Below are 22517 nucleotides of genomic sequence, written 5' to 3' on the forward strand. Positions count from 1 at the left end.
GCCTCATAATTGGTCTTCTGGAGTTGTGGTTGGTCTTTGCATCGATCAGAGTTCATAATTTTTTCCAACGTGTTTTCTTTACAATATTGTTATAATGTAGATTCTTCTCCCAGTACAGCACTTTATACTCCATCATTCATACATGCCTTCCTAGGTTTCTCTGCTACTGTCTTTCATCATATCTAATGATAATATTTTGTTATGTTATGAATAAGAATTAATCTTGGAGACTTTATACTAAATTTATAAGTATTTATTAGAAAAGAGAAAGAAAGATAGAAATAAGGTTTCCAGCCTTTCTAACTTAAGGTAAGATCAAGTCTTGGATCCCAGCTGATAGGGACAGCTCAGAGAACGGCCAAGAGAAATGAGAGCTGAGAGAGCCCTGAGCATCATTCATTCCCCTTTCAAATCTCCCTCAAAGCCCTTCCCCTGGATCCTTCAATTGTCCCATGACCTCAATATATTATATCTCCTGGCCTCTGTGATTTCTTGTTCTGCCTGGCTGGCAGATCCGGTTATGTGGCTCTATGACTCCTATGTCCACCCATTGTGGTGAATTTTCTGGGATTGGATTGGGTTGGAGGTCCCTCAGGTATTTAATTCACATAATTACATTCATATAGCATAATTTATTTAGCCATTCCTCACTTGATTGCCACCCACTTTGCTTACAAGTCTTTGCTACAACAAAAGGAATTGACTTTAAATATCTTTTTAGGTCTTTTCAGTATTTATCTCTTTGTGACATGGGCCTCAGAGGTAGAAGGGAATATTTTTTGTTTTCTTTTTCTTTGGACAGAGCTCTGATAATGTCCTCTTTCTTAGACTGTAGACATTCTTCTGAACATTATTATGCTTCTTTTGTCTTGAATCCTTAAACCTCTCAGCCTGTGAACCAGAAGCTTCTCATCAGTTTTGTCTGCCTTCAGTTTGTGGATATGCTCTTTGAGGATCTCTTTATTCTTGAACACATTTCTCTTCAACCTCAAGTAAAAGCTGTGATCATATGTTAGTCACTCTTTTTGGATTTACAATATATGTAGAACAGATGGTACAGAATCCACACTCTCCAAGTGACCTTCTCAGGCAATATTCCCTTTCTTACCATTGCCTGTGTGCCTACTTTTCTACTGAACCAGTGTTTTCTGGCATAGAGCAAGAGAGGAAACAGAGATAGATTTATTGATGATCAGCCCATCTCTAATCAACTTCCTGATTTGCTGATGGATATTAGTGCTGTTAATTTTATTGATTTCATTGGGTTTGAACCAAACCATCTTTTTTGCAATCAAAGGGCAATAGAGGCAATTCTCTTAAGAACCCTGACCATATTCATGGTGGCAGCTACAGTGCAAAAAAAGAAAGTAGAGAGCAATTTATTGACTTTGAGGGCTTCCCAGTGGCTGGACCAATTTAGAGTTCTCCCAACAGTGTATGAGTGTGCTGTCTTCCTATAACCCCTCCAATAATTGTCATTTTCCTTTTTGGGAGTCTTCTTTGCCAATCTAATAAGTGTGATTATGAAACCTCAGAGTTGTTTTTATTTGGATTTCTCTAATTGATAGTGATCTGGAGCATTTCTCATATAACTGCTGATCAATAGTGTTTCTGACCTGGAGAAATTGCCTGATCATATCCTTTGACCTTAACTTTTGGGAAATTAGGCTAAGTAGATGCAAAGGGGTTAGAAGGCTGGACCTTGAGTCAGAAAGACATCTTCCTAAGTTCAAATCTAGTATCAGATACAAGTTGTGTGATTCTGAGGAAGTCATTTAACACTTTTTGCCCCAGTTTCCTCATCAAATGAGCTGGAGAAGGAAATGGCAACCCACTGCAATATCTTTGTTGAGAAAACTGCAAATGGGGTAAAGAAGAATTTAACAACTGAAAAAAACAACTAAACAATGGTGGAATTAGGAATCTTATTTTCATAATGATAGGGATAAGAATAGGTACTGGACCCATGATTTCAATGGTATAGTGCAGCAGTTATTAAACTTTTTGGTTTTAGAACCTCTTTGTACTTAAAGATTATGGAGGACCATAAGAACTTTTGTTCTTATGGATTATATATATATATTATATTAGAAATTAAATTGTCTTAGTATTATAATGCAAAACAGTTTTGACCTTGCAGTCCTCCTAAAGGGTTTTGGGGAGAATCTCTGATGAGGAAATCCTCACTCCCAGCACCTTTTCCTTAATTTATAGTTTCAGAGAGTTCCTTGAGTTCATAAGAGCTTAAGTGACTCTCCCATGATCAGAGGTAGCATATGTCAAAAACAGAACTTGAAATTACATCTTCTTGACTCAAGTACTGACTTTCTATCCACTATACTGTTTCATCTCATGAATAATAATGATGTTGATGATGAGCATATTTATAATTTGTAATGTATTTTCCTCACAACAACCCTGTGAGGTGTGAATATTTTTGTACTCATTTTAGCAATTAAGAAATTATGACTCAGACAAGTTATTAGTGCATGGTCACAAAGGGAGTAAATGAAAGAAGAAGGATTTGAACAAGTCTCCTAACTCTAAAATCATCCATCTTTTGATTATGTCACACTTACTGAATGATGAATAAATGAAGCATCAGAATTTTGAAAATAACATATAGAGATAATGGAGAGGAGAGTAAGAAAAATTAGTGGAGAACATGGCCTATGGGGACAGCCTGAGTGAAAGAGCTTGGTGAATGTCTATAAAGAAGAACAGGAAGGCAGAAAATGTTAGGAGAAGGACTCAGCCATCTAAGATATTTTCCAGGGTCTCATAATGGTAGAGACAGTATAGCATAGTGGGTAAAGTATTACATTTGTAGTCAGAAGGATTTGGGATCAAATCTTGTCTTTGCCATTATAGTGACTCTGGAACAAATCACTTAATTTAAATCTCAATGTCAGCTTTCTTAGGTCACAATTAGGTTATGTACTATTTAATTTTTGTCTTTGTATTCCCAATCTGGCACATAGTATGCTCTTAATAAGGACTCATTGAATTAATAAGTGAATTTCTATGTTTCTCAGGTTGCTTCCTAGGACTTCTAAAACAGACAGATTGTGATCTGTGTTGGAAGAGTGAGTTCCCATGCAGGGCGTTTCCTCATAACTATCACAGGAGGAAAAAGGAGTAAACTTCCCTGGGGGAGGCTCAGGTTAAACAGTAGGAAAACAATTCACAGGTCAACATCAGCCTGGGATAGTTGACTTGGGGAGTTTGTGAGTTCTCTAGGGAGATTTTATTTTTTTAACTTCATTTTAAATCATAGACAACAAACATCAACTAACACAAACATTCTAATGTACAAAGAAAAAAAAATAGGATTGTGTTTGAAGACATGTGTTTCCATTAGGTAAACTTTTTTTTTAAGAATGCATATTAAATTTAGCCCAACAGTAGCAAAACCAACCTGCCTGTGTCCTTTTTTGAACTTTCAGATTTTCTTCTGTATATTTTTTACATTTTACATTTTTTCTTTCTTTCCTTCTTTCTTTTTTCTTTCTCTTGATTTCTTCCTTCCTCCCTCCTTCACTTCTTTCTCCCATCTTTCTTTCTTTCCTTCCTCCCTTCCCTCTGTTTCTCTTACTCTTTCTTATTTTTCCTTTCTCCCTTCCTTCCTTTCTCCCTCTTTCCTTCATTCCTTTGTTCCTTCCTTCCTTCTCATTTTCTACCTCTGGTTCATCATTCTTTTGCCAGGGCATGTAAGGGATGAGGGATATTTTATCACCAGTCTCAGAAAGCCAGAAATGGTTGCTGTATTGATCAGAGGGTGGAAAAACCAGTTTGATCATTGGAATTCTTCAATTCTAGAGGGCAGAGGATTTAAAGGGGAGCGAGAAGTCTAAATGACCTTGAGGGCCCTTCCAGGCCCATTTTCTACAGCTCTTTAAGTCCAGGTGGGACTCAGAGGTAACAAGTGGTGACATGTTACTGGCAAGGCAGGAAAGAGGCTTCCAAGGGGTACTTTCACCTGAAGCTGCATTAATTGGAGTATTACATACAGAAAAGTGGGGGGGGGGGAGGGAGTGTGGGGAGTGCTGCTGAGGGAACAACAGATGCCATTCATTCCTGGTTCACAAATTGTACTGGGACCATAAAGTCAAATTCCTTCTCTGATGCTCAGTGCCCAAGATGGGCCTTTCACCTAAGAAATGTTATGAATGTGCTGGGGGAAAAACAGTCATATTGAGTGAATGACTGCCCTTCAAGTATGTAGAGTTTGGACAAAAATCCTCTTATTTTTAAGTTATGACATGATCATGAGCTAGTTCAGTCACCTAGCCCCCCTGGGAGAGAGAGAGAAGTCAAGAGGAACAGCCCCATTTTTTAGAGGAGGAAGTGAGACATGGCATTAGATTAGAAAGCTTCTGAAGCTCAAATGGAATTCGGGAACTGGGGCAGAAAGTTAGTTCAGTCTATGTTCTGGACTACTTGTAAAAGCTAGACTTGTCAAATGCTTAACTTTATTTTTAAATAAATTATTATTGATAATAATAATCAACAGAAATAATAATAGTGAACATTCACATAGCACAAAGATTTACAAAGCGCTTCATAGGATCATAGACTGAGATCAGGAACATATTTTCAAGGTCATCCAATTCAAATCCCTTATTTTATACATGAAGAAACTGAAATCCAAAGAAATAAAGTAATTTCCCCATATTTTATATGGGAAGCCACACGTTAAGCCACATTTTATACATGCCTTTTTGAACACCACAAGATCCAAGGGCTGAGGTCCCTAAGGCTGCAGGTATTATTACACCTATTTTTCAGGCAGACTTATCTGGAAGTGAGCATAGACCTCCTCTACTCTACCCCCTTGTTTTACAGTTGGGGAAACTGAGGTTTAGAGAAGTGAAGGGATTACAGAGTTTTAACTAAAATCCAGTCTTTCTGACTCTCCATCTGGTGCTATTTCTTCTGTATTATGCTGACTGATCTGAGGATGACACTGTAAACATATAATTTTGAATGATTTCTTCTGACTGGAATTTAATTAGGATGACAGTGAATGAGAACCAATTCTTTCAGCTTTGGCACTAACTGTATGACTTATTGGGCAAAAATATTTCTTTTCCCTGGGCCTTTGTTTCTTCATTTATTAAATGAAGCAATGAGGAATAAAAGAGATGCTCTCAAAGGTAAGTTTGACAGCTGTAAGTTGTATAATTTTTTGAGATTTATCTCTAATTTAATCTAGGGCATATTGGCAGTGCAGTGGATAGGAGTCAGGAAGACCCTTAAATTAAAATCTATTTTCACTTACTAGCTGTGTGATCCTGAGCAAGTCACTTAATACTGTTTGCTTCCATTTCCTCATCTGTCAAATGATTTGGAGGAAGAAATGTCAAAACTCTAGTATCTTTGCCAAGAACATCCCAAATGGAATCATGAAGAGTCAGACACAAACTGAAGAAAAACAATAGTTTTAACCAAGGAACCTAAAACTTAAATAAAAGACTTCCTCTAGTCCTCTTTTTCTATCCAGCTTCTTTCCCATCTCTTCTTCCCTTCATTCCTAAACTTGAAAAAACTATCCTCTTTTGACATCTCTTTTTCCTCAGTGATAATTATAATAATTATTAGAACTAATTTATGTATAGTGTCTTAAGGGATGCAAAATGCTTTATATATATATTTCCATTTGATACTCATAGTATTGCTATAAAGCAATGTAATATCCCCATTTGTAGATGGGGAAACTAAGGCTGAGAGAAGTCATAGTTATCTCTATTTATATCTTACACTTCGAGTAGACTACAAACATGGTAAGGGCACAGACAGTTTAAGTAAACTTTGTACCTTTCCCACTTCTGACCACAGGGCCATGCACATAATGGACTCCTAGTAAATGTGTGTTGAATGAATGAATAAATCATGAAATCTTGGTAAATCCATAAGAACAACTATAAAAATTGATTGATATGACCAAGAACAAGACCAAGATATCAAGATGGACTCAGTAGAAATCAAACAGAAATCAGACAGTGAAGCTAAACTCAAGTGAACACACACACACACATATAGTTTCTTCATAGGTCCTTCAAATCATACTTCAGTTAGAAAATTCCTCTAGCTAACAATATTATCACACTTATATGTACTTAAGGGGCATCAAAGAAGAGAAGAGAAAGGGAGAATAATTCATGTTCAAGGTTAGTGTATGATTTAATGCTGGTTCAAGTTAAATATTAATTTGGGAAAAGCAGCTTTAAAAACCAAGCCAGCTTTGAGTTGATCCAAGAGTCATCAGTACAAAAATATTGAAGCAAAATGTAGGCCACATCACTAGAGCTGATAAGGGTTGGCAAGGAAATTCATCTCAGGGAAGGAGTAAGAAGAGCAAAAGTCTTCTAGAAGGCAGTTCATGGTTTCCCTCCTATTCCTGGCTTTCTTTTCTTTAAAAATTTTTTTAAAGTAATATTTTTTAAACTTTATCTTCATTTTATTTTAATAAATTTACACATAATTTTTCCAAAGTTATATGAATGATTTATGTCTCCCTTCTTTCTTCCCTCTCCCCTCCTGGAGTTGGCAAGCAATTCAATCTGGGTTGTACATATATTATCACTCAAAACATATTTCCATATTATTCATTTTTTGTAAGTGAATAATCTTATAAAACCTAAACCCCAAATCATATATCCAAATAAGCAAGTGATAAATCATATGTTTTCATTTACATTTCTACTCTAACAGTTCTTTCTCTAGAGATGGATAGCGTTCTTTGTCATACGGATCATAGTATTGATGTTAGTAGCAAAGCCTATCACATTTAATCATCCCTCAGTATTGCAGTTATTGTATATAATGATCTGGTTCTGCTCATTTCACTCTGCATCAGTTCATGTAGGTCTTTCCAGCTCTTTCTGAAATCATCTTGTTCATCATTCCTTATAGAACATAGTATTCCATCACCACCATATATCATAATTTGTTCAGCCATTCCCCAATTGAGGGACATCTTTTTAGTTTCCAATTCTTTGTCTGGCTTTCTTTTCAATTGAGGCAATAACCCTTGTTTCTAAGTTTTGGTGATTAGGTGCCTCCTTTTAATTTACATTTTTGTTATTATAATTTATTTATTCATTTTTATTTACTTATTTATTCATTTTAAACTTAAAAATGTTTTTGAGTTTCAAGTTCTCTCCTTCCCTCTAGCCCTACTTCTTCCCATTGAAGACAAGTGATATGATACTCATTATACTTGTGAAATCATGTAAAATACATTTCCATATTAGCCATGTTGCGAGAAAACAAGAAAAGGGGGAAGTTGGGTGGCTCAGTGGATTGAAAGCCAGGCCTAAATACAGGAGGTCTTGGGTTCAAATCTGCCTCAAATACTTCTTAGTTATGTGATGTTGGGTAAGTCATTTGGCTTACCTGGCTCTTACCACTCTTCTGCCAATACAAAGTATTGATTTTAAGAGGGAAGGTAAGGGTTTTATAAAAAGTAAGATAGATTTATACTTCAGTTTACATTCAGGGTTAATACATTCTCTCTCTGGAGGTGGATAGCAATTTTCATCATGAGTCCTTCAAATAGTCTTGAATCTCTGTCTTGATCAGAGCAGCTGAGACATTTGCAGTAAGTTATCATTACAATGTTGCTGTCACTGTACACAATGATATCCTCCTGAAACTTCTTTTACTTTGCATCAGTTCTTACATATGGTTTCTTGTCAGTTCTTGTAACACAGTAGTATTTCATCACAATAATATACTACAACTTATTTAGCCATTCCCCTTTTCATCAGCATCTCTTCAATCTCCAATTCTTTGCCACCAAAAAAAGAGCTGCTCTAAATATTTTTGAACATATAAGTCTTTTCCCTTTTCTTTGATCTCTTTGGGATACAGACCTAATTGTGGTAGTGCTGGGTCAAAGGCTAGGAACAGTTTGATAACCCTTTGGGCATAGTTCCATACTGTTCTCCAGGATGAGTTCTTAATTCTACTAACAGTTCACTAGTGTACTTTCCTATATCGCCTTTAGCTTTTGTCTTGAGAGCTGCAAGGTAGTACCTCAGAGTTGTTTTAATATGCTTTTCTCTAATAAGTAGTGATTTAGTGCATTTTTCCAAATGGCCATTGATAGCTTTGGTTTCTTCTGAAAATAGCCTATTCATATCCCTTGATCATTTATACATTGAGGGATGGCTCTTATTTTTATAAGTTGATTCAGTTTGACTGGAAGTGCTTGTAATGATGTGACCATAAGGTCAGAAGAGGGGTATCAAATTTGATATGGAATCAGAAGACCTGGGTTCAAATTCTCATTTTTCTGATTACTACTTTTGTGGTCTTGGCAAAGTCTATGGGTATTGGTTTTTTCAACCACAAAGTGAAGATATTAGACTAGATGATCTCTAAGCTCTGGTCTATTAAATTCAACAAACATTTTTTTCTTATTCTGTACCCTCATGGAGTATGTGTTGAATGAATTAAAGAGGGAAGTAATAGTAGAACAGGTGACCATTACAATGTTGAGATTCTGTGATTCTTAGAACAGGATATTCTAAGATGTTCTTTTCCACACCCCTTTTTAAAAAGAGTAAAATATATGGAAATCAAAGACCTGATTTCAAAACCAGATTCTGTCACTTTTTAGCAACATGACTTTGCTGTAATGGAGAGAGCACTAGACATGTGTAAGGGTAGGGGATCATTGAGCCAGCAAATCAATGACCTCAACTACCTTTAAAGTGAGTGGTAAGATGCTAAACCCTGGTACTTAAGCCAGGTGAGAATGTCTCATTCAAAGGCTTTAGATCAAATGTTAAAAGTCCTTGATCAGGTTAAGCATCAGATGAATTGGAGGGAATCTATACAGCATATATGTTTGGATTGGTTCAGGACATCCAACCACACTCTGTGGATGCTCTATAAAATAACAAACCAATTCGGAACCCAGGAGATTCTAGTGGCAATAGAGGAGGGAAAGCTACCACTAAGGAAAACCACTTGTGGGAAGAGGGAGAGCAGGGAGAGATGCTCTGAAAAGGAATATTTACTCTCTGTTCTCTTTCCCTTCTGTCCCACCCTGGCTGGAGGAGGACATTGAGATCTTCAAAGGGTCCAGATGATTTTAGGCTTTCTATCCTCCTCCTATCCTTGATCCTGGGACAGCAGTAGTAGTGTCTGCATCAAGAACTGAGAACAGACTGGATGAAATAATAATAAAAGGCAGAGAGAAACGAGGCTCAAAAAAGAGCCGAGAAGAAAAGCATCAACATGCCTAAGGACTCCAGCAAAAGGATTTCCAGGAGCTATACTACTTCCCTCTGCTACATGTGTCCTCTAAGCTTGATCCCACTTTCTCTTGAACTCCTGATGGGAGATTGTAACACAGTTTGGGGGAAATTTCTTGTACCAACTATTTTTGCTATACCATCTTAGTAAATACTCTTTTCTAAAAACAAATTGTCTTACTGACTTTCATGTCGATTGATAATAAAGGGGGAGGTCAAGTATGCTGGTGGATACTCATGAGTGAAAACATTTGAAAAACAAACTCTCTGACATTTAAGGGTAGCCCATAGATTTCTAAAGGGATGAATAGTAGCTGAGCTCTGAGGATCTGGGCTAAGTCCAAGTTGAGGTTGAGAGAGTTTATGTGTATTTCATTTGGAAACAAGGAGACTTGAATTTGAATCCTGCCTCAGACACTTAGTGATCAACCCCTAAACTCTTAAGTCCTTAGTTTTCTCATATGTAAAATAAAGGGGGGTGTATATTCGATATTATCTGAGGACTTTTTCAACCCTTAAGTGTATGATCCTATTGTCTCCATGAACTTTTTTTTAACCTTATGTGGAAAATGAAAATAAACATAATTCTTTCATCTACTTCATGAGGTTATTGTAAACTTTAATATGTAAATGTTAGTTAATGTTATAGCTGAACGAGTTGTCTTTTGTATTTGAGTGTTTCCTTCTTCAAGGTAGTCCCCTTAGAAATTTACACATTTATCCCATAAACATGCCTTGATTTAGAATATCCCTAGATCTCCTTCTTGGGAAGGACCTTCAGGAACAGTTCAGGTGGCACTTACAAACACACACACATACACACAAATTATATTTTGGCCAAATTATAGACAAGCTTTGTAATCCTTAATGGCTACATATATCCCTTTTAAGCAGAGCACCTTCATGAGGGCAAAATTTTAGACATTTGTTCTTTATTCTTCATATATTTCAAATGCATTATGTTTTCAAAATAAATAAAGGCTTTAAAATTAGTTTAAATATCGTTTGGTGAGGGTTGATTCAATCTTACTTGGATACATAGGCAGTAAAAAGGAGTAAATATTAAAGAGTTGAATGTAGTTGAATATATGCACTACACCAGAAGTCCAAAGATGTGGGGGATAATCTCAACTCTGCCAGGAATTGGTGTATGATTTTAACAAGTCAAGAGTGAGGGTTCTTAAACTTTCTTGTGCCATAAAACTTCTTTGACTGTCTGGTGAAATTTATGGACCTCTTCGCAGAATAATGTTTTTAGCTCAGTGTAGTGGCATATATCTTTAATCCTAGATAATAGAGAAGTCAAAGATGGTGGATATCTTGAACTTAGGAGTTTCAGTAAGATAAGGTGATTGTTTGCTCCAACTAAGTTTGACATATGTAAGGTAGGCCTAGAGAAGGGAAGGTCATCAGGCTGCCTAAAGAGGGGCAAATTGAGTCAGGTCAGAAACAGAATAGGCCAAAACTCCTGCATGGATCAGTAATGGGACTGGGTCCCTGAGAATTACTAAGACACTTTAAACTTTGACAAAATAGGAATATTTGATCTCAATAAAAAGATTTTAAATGCATAAAATAAAATATATGTGACCCCAATTTTATTGAAATTAAAAAAAAATAAGTTCATGGACTTCTGGTTAAGAATCTCTTGGCTAGATGATTTCTTTTTCTTTTCTTAGATGTCTAAAGTTCTAAAGTTCTAAAGTCCTTCCCAGCTCTAATAATCTATTATTTCTATAATCTAAAGTACAGTTAAACAAGGGTAATAGAATATTATATTAAAATTCTGATTTTTTCCCTTATCTTCTGGGCATAGGGAAAATGAGAAGCAGCATAGTGAAGTAAACAGAGCAATGGATTGGAAGTTGGGGAACTTGGGTTCAAATTTTGCTTCTGACATAACAGTTGTGTGATCTTGTTGCTGTTCAGTTGTTTCAGCCATGTATGACTCTTTGTGACCCTATTTAGGGTTTTCTTTTTGGCAAAGATACTGGAGTACTTTGCTATTTCCTTTTCCAGCTCATTTTACAAATGAGGGGAACTGACACAAACAGGGTTAAGTGACTTGCCCTGGGTCAAAGAGCTAGTTAGTGTTTGAGGGTAGATTTGAACTCAGGAAGATAAGTCTTTCTGACTCCATACCCAGCTCTATTGTGCCACCTAGATGTCCTTGTGTGGCTCTAAGTCAGTTATTTAACTTTTAATAGCCTCAGGCAACTCTAATATTTACTTAGTAGAAAGATGCTTTGCAGTTGTGAAGAGTTCCTTGAATGATGAAATCATAGATGTTTGACATATTGAAGAATGGTATTGAGAAAAAAAGTAATTTTAATGAAGAAAGAATGCTTGATCCAGATAAAGTTTGTCTAGCTGCACTCTAATATCCCTTTCAATTCTGAGATTTGGTGATTCTGAAGTAGAAAAATGGGATGATTCCATGCTGCCATCTTATAACTTAAGCCTTAGTTCATTCCAGATAGGTAACTTATTTACAAAACAAGGTACAAGTAAGGGACTAATGTACCCATATTTCAGGTGCCCAGTTGTCCTGAGAGCTCCCTCTTCCCCTTGTTCCTTTGCCAACAAATCTCACTCTAATGAATACAAGGTTGCCCTTTCCATCTCACATTGAGAAGAAAACATCTTTTATAACCCTGAGGACAGAGGATGAACATTTTAGGAATATTTGCTAAAACTACCCAATCAAAACTTCATTTTCACATTTCGCTGACACTTTCCCAGACTTCCTCCTTAATTATTTTATTTACAAGTTGGATGATCTTGTTTTCTAGCCAACTTCATTGAATTTAAAAGGCATTTGTCATGGGTGGGACAAGTCAAAGGCCAAGAGACTATCACAGTACATGGCTTAACCATTCCAAATGACAGGGACTAATTTCAGTTGGTTTCATGGTAGAATATTGGGGGAAACTGAAATGGGTGGGAGGGGAGGCAAATGTAGTAATAATTGAAAGAAAGTGCCAAGACCAGATTACATGAATTGAAAAAAAATCCTGTGATACCCCAGGGAAAGAAGGGTAGGGAAAAATGTGCTGCAACACCAAATACTTTACAGATGCTTTTAGTCAAAGGCCTGGGTGGACCATGGCAAGGCAAACAATGGGTGTGGGAGAATTCCTTTCAGCCAGAGGAATCTGCTTTAGTTAATCCCTAGAGTCTTGATGCTTCTTTGACTCAAACCATGAGGAAATGAGATGCCATCTTAAGCATGGAAGGATGCTCTAAAAAGGAGAATTTACTTAGAGAAATTTCATATCTCACCAAGTTATAATTCCACTGTTCTTCCCTGGTCAGATCATCTTTGGAAGAGTCACTTATGAATACCATCTTTTAGGAGGGACATTGATAAGTTAGAAAGTGTCCAAAATAAGGCAACCAGGATAGTGAGGGGATCCCAAAATATATGATATAAAGAATAGTTGGGAGGCAAGATGGAGGAGCAAACTATAGCAGCTCCATGTTACCAAGAGAATCCTCTCTGACCAAGATTAAAATATCACCACAAAACGAATACAAATACAGCAATGAAAGAACCAACAAGAACACGGAGTGAAACAACTTTCAAGAAAAGAAAAACCTAAAAGGTAGGCAGAGATTATCTGGGGAACTGGAGTGAGAGGAAAACAGAGCCAGCAAAAGAATGTAGTAAGGAGGGAAGAGCAAGGCAAGAACAATGCCCCCACCCCCTTCTGTTGTCCCAGGTTTGGAACTGAAGCTCAAGACCACCTTCAAATCTTGATATGCTGCTTGGGCAAATAGTGGTATAAGCCAAACGCACACCCCTTGAAATTTCAAACCTGTGGAGAAGTCTGGAGTCCTATCCCAGGGCAATCTGGGCTGAAGTGGACTGATCCGTGTGGGCCCAGAGTGAAGCCAGGATTTCCAATCTGGGCTTGGGATAATGACCTGGTACACAGTTTGGGGTGGCTGATAGTACTAAGTACTGATCTTTCTGCCTAAAACTCAAGGGGGAAATCTAAGACAGGGCAATCAAGGGTGTGCCTGATTGGATCAAGTACACAGCAAGACCAAAAACTTGAGCCTAATCCTGGGGCTAGAATTTGATCATCCCCTGAACTGATCAATGTCAGAATGAAATCAAAAGCTTATGCCCAAGCCTGAGGCAAGTCCTTAAGTCATCAGCATCTTGAATCAGCAGGGGAGGGGGCTCCCAGAGCTCTCAGCTCTCAGACCCAGAAAGTAAGTTGAGAATAACATCAAGGACTGATGTTTAAGATGGTACCCTACCTTCTGAGAAAACAGAGCTTACCTATAATTAGATAGGAAAAATGAGCAAACAACAACAAAAAAGCACCAACTCTAAAGAATTTTTATGGAGACAAAGAGCAAGGTACAGACATAGAAAGGGACAGTGAAAGCAAAGGAAACTCATGCAAAGTCCAAAAGAAAAATATGAATTTGACACAAATTCTGAAAGAGATAAAAAAAGACTTAAAAAAACAAATTAAGATAGGCAGAGGAAAAGTGAGGGAGAGAAATGAAGGTGATGCAAGAAGAAATGGACCAATTGAAAAAGGAGAACCAAAAACTGAAAGAGGAAAATCAGGTCTTAAAAATCATAATTAACCATCTAGAAACTAATGATTTTATGAGGAATCAAGAAATAATAAATAAGAATCAAATGAATGAAAAAAAGAGAACAGGAAATATATTATTAAATAAATAACTGAACTAAAAACAGATTTAGGAGAGACAATTTGAGAATTATTGGACTACCTGAAAGCCATAATCAAGAAAAAACCTTGGATGTCATATTACAAGAAATTATCAAAGATAACTGCCCAGAGATCCTCAAACAAAAAAATAAAATTGAAATCGAAAGAGTTCACAGATCACCTCCAGAAATAAATCCTCAAATGACAACTTTGGGGAATATAATAGTTAAATTCAAAAGCCACCAAGCTAAGAAGAAAATTCTCCAAGCAGCCAGAAAGAAACCATTCAAATACCATGGAGCTACAATCAGGATCACATAGTACCTAGCATCTTCTACATTAAAGGATTGAAAGGCATGGAATATGATATTCAGGAAGGCAAAGGATTTGGGATTATAACCCAGAGTCATCTATCCAGCAAAACTGAATATATTCTTTCAAGGGGAAAATGGGCATTCAATAAGATAGAAAATTTTCAAGCATTCCTGAGGAACAAGTTAGACTTAAACAAAGAAATTGAAGTCCAAAATGAGACATAAGACAAGTTCAAAAAGATAAATAAGAGAGAGAAATTTTAAGGAACTCATTAAGGTTGAAATGTTTATGTGAGTATATGGGAAGAAGATTTCCATAGTTCTCAAAAATTATTCTTAAAATAGAGAAGACAAGGAATTTACTCAGAAAGAGGGTGGAGAAGTAAGCTGATTATGATGAAATGATATACATGATGATATACGATGATATGATGTGTATGTAAATGTGATGATATGGAACAATATGTATATATGATATAAAATGTATGCATATGGATGATATGTATAAATCAATCAAGGGCTGAAAGAGAATGTTGAACTGAAAGAAAATGGACAGGAGAGATAGAATGGTGTAAATTATATAACAAAGAGTCATGAAAAGTCTTTATAGAGAGGGGAAGATAAGGGTGGTGATGGGCAACACTTAAACTTTACTCTCATCTTAACTGACCCAGAGAGGGAAAAACAAGTATATTCAGTGGGGTATAGAATTCTATCTTTTCTTCCCAAGAAGTAGAAGAGAATAAAACAAGGAAAAAGGGAGGTAATTGGAGGGAACGGGAAAGGGGAGGGGTGACAAAAAGCAAAATACTGGTGAGGAAGAACAGAGATAAAGGGAATGGAGCAGGATCTAAAGGGGATGATAGGATGAAGGGAAATACACAGGTAGTAATCATAATGCTGAACGAGTATGGGATGAACTCACCCATTAAACAGAAGCAGATAGCAGAATGGATTAAAAACCAGAATCCTACTATTTGTTGTTTACAAGTAACATATTTGAGGCAGGGTGACACACACAGATTCAAGGCTGGGGCAGAATTTATTATGCATCATCTAAAGTAAAAAAAAAAAGCAAGAGTAGCAACCATGATATCAGGCATAACCAAGGTAGAAATTGATCTGATTAAAAGAGATAAGGAAGGAAATTATATTTTGTTAAACGGTACTATAAAGAATTAAGTAATATCATTACTAAACTTTTATACACCAAATAATATAGCATCTAGATTTCTAAAGGAGAAATTAAAGGAATTTTAAGGGGAAATAGAAGACCATACTAGTCGGGGATCTCAACCTTCCCCTTTTCAGAACTAGATAAATGGAACCAAAAAATAAATAAAAAAGAAATAAGGGAAATGAAAGAAATGTTAGAAAAATTAGAGTTAATGGAGATCTGGAGAAAATTGAACTGGGATAAAAAGGAATATATGTTCTTCTAAGTAGTACATGGTACATATACAAAGATTGACCTTTTACTAGGGCATAGATATATTGCAAACAAATGCAGAAAAGCAGAAATAATAAATTCAACTTTTTCATATCATAATGCAATAATCATAATTAACAAGGGTCCATGGAAAGGCAAATTTAAAATTAATTGGAAACTAAATAATGGAATTCTTCAAAACTGGTGGGTCAAAACAGAAATCATAGATACAATTACAAACTTCATTAAAGAGAGTGACAATGAAGAGACAACATATCAAAATCTCTGGCATACAGCCAAAGCAGTACTCAGGGGAAAATTTATATCTCTTAGTGCCTATATGTACAAAATGGAGAGGGAGGAGATCAATAATTGGGCTTGCAAATTAAAAAAATTAGAAAAAGAACAAATAAAAAATTCCTAGATAAAAACTAAATTGGAAATCCTAAAAATTAAAGGAGAAATTAAATTAAAGGAGAAATTGAAAGTAAAAGAACTATTGAACTAATAAATCAGACTAGGAGGTGTTATTTTGAAAAAAAATGAAATAGATAAAGTATTGGTTAACCTGATTTTAAAAAGAAGACAATCAAATTAACAGTATCATGAATGAAAAGGATGATCTCACCTCTAATGAAGAAGACATTAAGGCAATTATTAAGAACTATTTTGCTCAATTATATGGCAATAAATATGACAATTTAGGTGAAATGCATGAATATTTACAAAAATATAAATTGCCTAGATTGACAAAAGAGGAAATAGAATACTTAAATAATCCCATCTCAGAAAAAGGAATTGAACAAGCCATCAAAGAATTTCCTAAGAAAAATTCCTCCGGACCAGATGGATTCACAAGTGAATTCTATCAAACATTTAGAGAAAAATGAATCCCAATACTCTAGAAATTATTTGACAAAATAAGCAAAGAAGGAATATTACCAAATTCTTTTTTAAAGATAGAAATATGGTACTGATTCCAAGCCAGGCAGACCAAAAACAGAGAAAGAAAACTGCGAACATACATACAAAAATCTTAAATAAAATACTAGTAAAAAGACTTCAAGTTATCACAAGGATTATTCATTATGACCAGGTGAGATTTATATCTGGATTGCAAGGATGGTTTAATATTAGGAAAACCATCCACATAATTGATCATATCAATAATCACACAAACAAAAATCACATGATTATCTCAATAGATGCAGAAAACGCCTTTGAAAAAATACAACACCCACTTCAAATGAAAACACTAGAAAAAAGTGAAAACCACTTTTCCAAGGTGTGAACTCCAGACACAAGAGTGAGAACTCATGGCCTCTCTCCCAACTCCTCTATATAAGTGAATATCAGGCATCTAAATCATTTGGGATCACTGGAATCCTCATCTACAGATGCAGATCCTCTCCTCTACCCAAAACAAACCAGGTATTACCTTTGCAGGCTCTACCTGGAAAAAAAAAACACTTTTTTTCATTAGTTGGGGCAATGACAGTCAATAATCGGGAGAAGAAAGATGGAAATTTTCATGTTTTTTACTATATTTTAAGTGAAGAATATGATCAGGATGACACATTATAGCACCCTGAAATTGAACAAAATGAAAATGAGGAAAAGTATTCAAGAAGAAGTTGTGACCAAATAGGAACTACTGAAAGCAAGAGTCAAAAATCTTCTGAAAATTCCAGACAGTTGACTCCAAAGCCACCTAGCTTCTCCATTAGCACAGAGCAATAAAAAAAAAAAGTCAATGTGAAAAGACTTCAGTCAGGAAAAGGCATCTAGAAAGAAGGACTGAGTCTTTTTTTTTTTTTAAATTTTAATATTATTTTATTTGGTCATTTTCATACATTATTCACTGGAAACAAAGATTGTTTTCTTTTCCTCCCCTCCCCTCCCCCCCCCACCCCCCCGCCTTTCCCTCTCCCATAGCCGACGCATGATTCCACTGGTTGTCACATGTGTTCTTGACTCGAACCCATTTCCCTGTTGTTGGAGTTTGCATTATAGTGTTCATTTAGAGTCTCTCCTCAGTCTTATCTCCTCCAACCCTGTAGTCAAGCAGTTGCTTTTCAGCGGTGTTTTTACTCCCACAGTTTATCCTCTGCTTGTGGGTAGTATTTTTTTTTTTAGATCCCTGCAGATTGTTCAGGGATTGCATTGATACTAATGGAGAAGTCCATCACCTTCGATTGTACCACAATGTATCAGTCTCTGTGTACAATGTTTTCCTGGTTCTGCTCCTCTCGCTCTGCATTACTTCCTGGAGGTTGTTCCAGTCTCCATGGAACTTCTCCACTTTATTATTCCTTTTAGCACAATAGTATTCCATCACCAACATATACCACAATTTGTTCAGCCATTCCCCAATTGAAGGGCATCCCCTCATTTTCCAATTTTTGGCCACCACAAAGAGCGCAGCTATGAATATTTTTGTACAAGTCTTTTTGTCCATTATCTCTTTGGGGTACAAGCCCAGCAGTGCTATGGCTGGATCAAAGGGCAGACAGTCTTTTATCGCCCTTTGGACATAGTTCCAAATTGCCCTCCAGAATGGTTGGATCAATTCACAACTCCACCAGCAATGAATCAATGTCCCCACTTTGCCACATCCCCTCCAGCATTCATTACTTTGCATAGCTGTCATGTTAGCCAATCTGCTAGGTGTGAGATGATACCTCAGAGTTGTTTTGATTTGCATCTCTCTGATTATAAGAGATGTAGAGCACTTTTTCATGTGCTTATTAATAGTTTTGATTTCTTTGGCTGAGAATTGCCTGTTCATGTCCCTTGCCCATTTATCAATTGCAGAATGGCTTGATTTTTTGTACAATTGATTTAGTTCTTTATAAATTTTAGTAATTAAACCCTTGTCAGAGGTTTTTATGAAGATTGTTTCCCAATTTGTTGCTACCCTTCTGATTTTGGTTACATTGGTTTTGTTTGTACAAAAACTTTTTAATTTGATGTAATCCAGATTATTTATTTTGCATTTTGTAACTCTTTCTAATTCTTGCTTGGTTTTGAAGTATTTCCCTTCCCAAAGGTCTGACATGTATACTATTCTGTGTTCGCCTAATTTTCTTATAGTTTCCTTCTTTATGTTCAAGTCATTCATCCATTTTGAATTTATCTTGGTGTAAGGTGTGAGGTGTTGATCTAAGCCTAATCTTTCCCACACTGTCCTCCAATTTTCCCAACAGTTTTTATGAAATAGTGGATTTTTGTCCCAAAAGCTGGGATCTTTGGGTTTGTCATATACTGTCTTGCTGAGGTTGCTTGCCCCCAGTCTATTCCACTGATCCTCCTTTCTGTCTCTTAGCCAGTACCAAATTGTTTTGATGACCGCTGCTTTATAATATAGTCTGAGATCTGGGACTGCAAGACCCCCTTCCTTTGTGTTTTTTTTCATTAATTCCCTGGATATCCTTGATCTTTTGTTCTTCCAAATGAACTTTGTTATGTTTTTTTCTAAATCAGTAAAAAAATTTTTTGGAAGTTCCATGGGTATGGCACTAAATAGATAGATGAGTTTGGGTAGGATGGTCATTTTTATTATATTGGCTCGTCCTACCCATGAGCAGTTAATGTTCTTCCAATTGTTCAAGTCTAGTTTTAGTTGTGTGGAAAGTGTTTTGTAGTTGTGTTCATATAGATCCTGTGTTTGTCTCGGGAGATAGATTCCTAAGTATTTTATTTTGTCTTGGGTAATTTTGAATGGGATTTCTCTTTCTAGTTCTTGCTGCTGAGCTGTGTTGGAATTATATAGAAATGCTGATGACTTATGTGGGTTTATTTTGTATCCTGCAACTTTGCTAAAGTTGTTGATTATTTCAATTAGCTTTTTGGTTGAGTCTCTAGGATTCTTTAAGTAGACCATCATGTCATCTGCAAAGAGTGATAATTTGGTCTCCTCCTTGCCTATTTTGATGCCTTCAATTTCTTTTTCTTCTCTAATTGCTACTGCTAGTGTTTCTAATACAATGTCAAATAATAGAGGTGATAATGGGCATCCTTGTTTCACTCCTGATCTTAATGGGAATGGGTTTAGTTTATCCCCATTGCAGATGATATTAGCTGATGGTTTTAGATATATACTGTTTATTATTTTTAGGAATGACCCTTCTATTCCTATGCTTTCTAGTGTTTTTAGTAGGAATGGGTGTTGTATTTTATCAAAGGCTTTTTCTGCATCTATTGAGATAATCATGTGATTCTTGTTGGTTTGCTTGTTGATGTGGTCAATTATGTGGATAGTTTTCCTAATGTTGAACCAGCCCTGCATCCCTGGTATGAATCCTACTTGATCATGGTGGATGACCCTTCTAATCACTTGCTGGAGTCTTTTTGCTAGTATCCTATTTAAGATTTTTGCATCTATATTCATTAGGGAGATTGGCCTATAGTTTTCTTTCTCTGTTTTTGGCCTGCCTGGCTTTGGAATTAGTACCATGCTTGTGTCATAAAAGGAGTTTGGTAGGACTCCCTCTTTGCTTATTATGTCAAATAGTTTGTGTAATATTGGGGTTAACTGTTCTCTGAATGTTTGATAGAATTCACTGGTGAATCCATCAGGCCCTGGGGATTTTTTCTTAGGCAGTTCTTTGATGGCTTGATGGATTTCAATTTCTGATATGGGATTATTTAAGAAAACTATTTCTTCTTCTGTTAGTCTAGGCAATTTATATTTTTGTAAATATTCATCCATATCACCTAGGTTGGTATATTTATTGCCATATAGTTGGGCAAAGTAGTTTTTAATGATTGCCTTAATTTCCTCTTCATTTGAGGTGAGATCCCCCTTTTCATCCTTGATGCTATTAATTTGCCTTTCTTCTTTCCTTTTTTTAATTAAATTAACCAGTACTTTGTCTATTTTGTCTGTTTTTTCAAAGTACCAGCTTCTAGTCTTGTTTATTAGCTCAATAGTTCTGTCACTTTCTATTTTATTAATTTCTCCCTTAATTTTTAGGATCTCTAGTATGGTTTTCTTCTGGGGGTTTTTAATTTGTTCATTCTCAAGTTTTTTTATTTGCATTTCCAATTCCTTGGTTTCTGTCCTCCCTAATTTGTTAATATATGCACTCAGGGATATGAATTTTCCTCTAAGTACTGCCTTGGCTGCATCCCATAAGGTTTGAAAGGATGTTTCGCCGTTGTCATTTTCTTCAACGAAATTGTTAATTGTTTCTATGATTTCTTCTCTAACTATCCGATTTTGGAGTATCATGTTATTTATTTTCCAATTAATTTTTGATTTGGGTCTCCATGTACCCTTGCCGATCAATATTTTAATTGCCTTGTGATCTGAAAAGGCTGCAGTTAATATTTCTGCTTTTCTGCATTTAAGTGCCATGTTTCTATGACCTAGTGTATGATCTATTTTTGTGAATGTGCCATGTGGTGCTGAAAAGAAGGTGTATTCTTTTTTGTCCCTATTTATTTTTCTCCATATGTCTATTAATTCTAATTTTTCTAAGATTTCATTCACCTCTTTTACCTCTTTCTTATTTATTTTTTGATTTGATTTATCTAAATTTGATAGTGGTTGGTTCAAGTCTCCCACTAATATGGTTTTACTGTCTAATTCCTCCTTCAATTCTCCTAGTTTCTCTATTAAAAATTTGGATGCTATACCATTTGGTGCATACATGTTGATTAGTGATATTTCCTCATTGTCTATATTTCCTTTTAGCAGAATATATTTACCTTCCCTGTCCCTTTTGATCAGGTCTATTTGTACTTTGGCTTTGTCAGATATCATGATTGCAACTCCTGCCTTCTTTCTATCGGTTGAGGCCCAAAAGGTCTTACTCCAACCTTTAATTCTAACCTTGTGAGTGTCAACCCGTCTCATATGTGTTTCTTGAAGACAACATATGGTAGGGTTTTGTGTTCTAATCCAATCTGCTATTTGTCTGCGTTTTATGGGTGAGTTCATCCCATTCACGTTCAATGTTATGATTGTTATTTGTGGATTCGCTGGCATTTTGATGTCTTCCCCTAGTTCTGCCCTTTCTTCTTTAGCTTTCTCCTTTTGAACCAGTGATTTACTTTAGGTCAGTCCCCCTAGTCCCCTCCCTTGAGATGCTTCCCTTTCTAGCCCCTCCCTTTTTATGCTCCCTTCCCCTCCCCCCTCTCCTTCCCTCCCTTTTTGTACTCCCTCCCCCCCCCCTTAATTTTCCTTTCTTTCTTGCCCTAATGGATAAGATAGAATTTAGGATCCCACTGGATCTAGATGTTCTTCCCTCTCAGATTTGATTTCACTGAGAGTAAGGTTTAAGTAATTCCACTTCACGCTCTCTTCCTCTCCTTCTCATATGAGAGTTCTTCCCCTCCCCTTCCCATGTGTATCTTTATATGGGAAAGTTTATTCTATTGATTCCCCCCCTATTTCTTGAAGTTAATCTTAGTATTATCACGGTTCCTCCCTCCCTTTTCCTTTTTTTGCCCCAACTTTCCCCAAATCTTCTTAATTCCCCAATCTTTCCCTATGCATGTTTCTTCTAACTACTCTTATGATGATACAATTTATAAGAGTTACACAAAACATTTTCCCCACATATTAATATATATAATTAGATGTAAATGTAGTCCTTATAGAAGGGAGTTTGACTTAAAGAGAAAGATAAGATTTATCTCCTTTTCCCTTTCTTTCATATTTACCTTTTCATGTTTCTCTTGCTTTCTGTGCTTGGATATCGAACTTTCCACAGAGCTCTGGTCTTTTCTTAGCAAATGCTTGGAAATCTTCTATTTTGTTGAATGCCCATACTTTCCCCTGGAAGTATATAGTCAGTTTTGCTGG

The 22517-nt window shown here is 36.1% G+C and overlaps 2 pseudogenes; one reads left to right on the forward strand and one right to left on the reverse strand.

The window, feature by feature from the left end:
• Positions 1-727: 727 nt before the first annotated feature.
• LOC100619711 (60S ribosomal protein L19-like) lies at positions 728-1339 on the reverse strand (annotated as a pseudogene).
• Positions 1340-2665: 1326 nt separating this feature from the next.
• LOC100619758 (YTH domain-containing protein 1-like) overlaps positions 2666-22517 on the forward strand; it is a 32917-nt pseudogene continuing 13065 nt past the window's right edge.

The sequence above is a fragment of the Monodelphis domestica genome, chromosome 4, assembly GCF_027887165.1.
Source record: "Monodelphis domestica isolate mMonDom1 chromosome 4, mMonDom1.pri, whole genome shotgun sequence".
In the NCBI taxonomy this organism is placed as follows: domain Eukaryota; kingdom Metazoa; phylum Chordata; class Mammalia; order Didelphimorphia; family Didelphidae; genus Monodelphis; species Monodelphis domestica.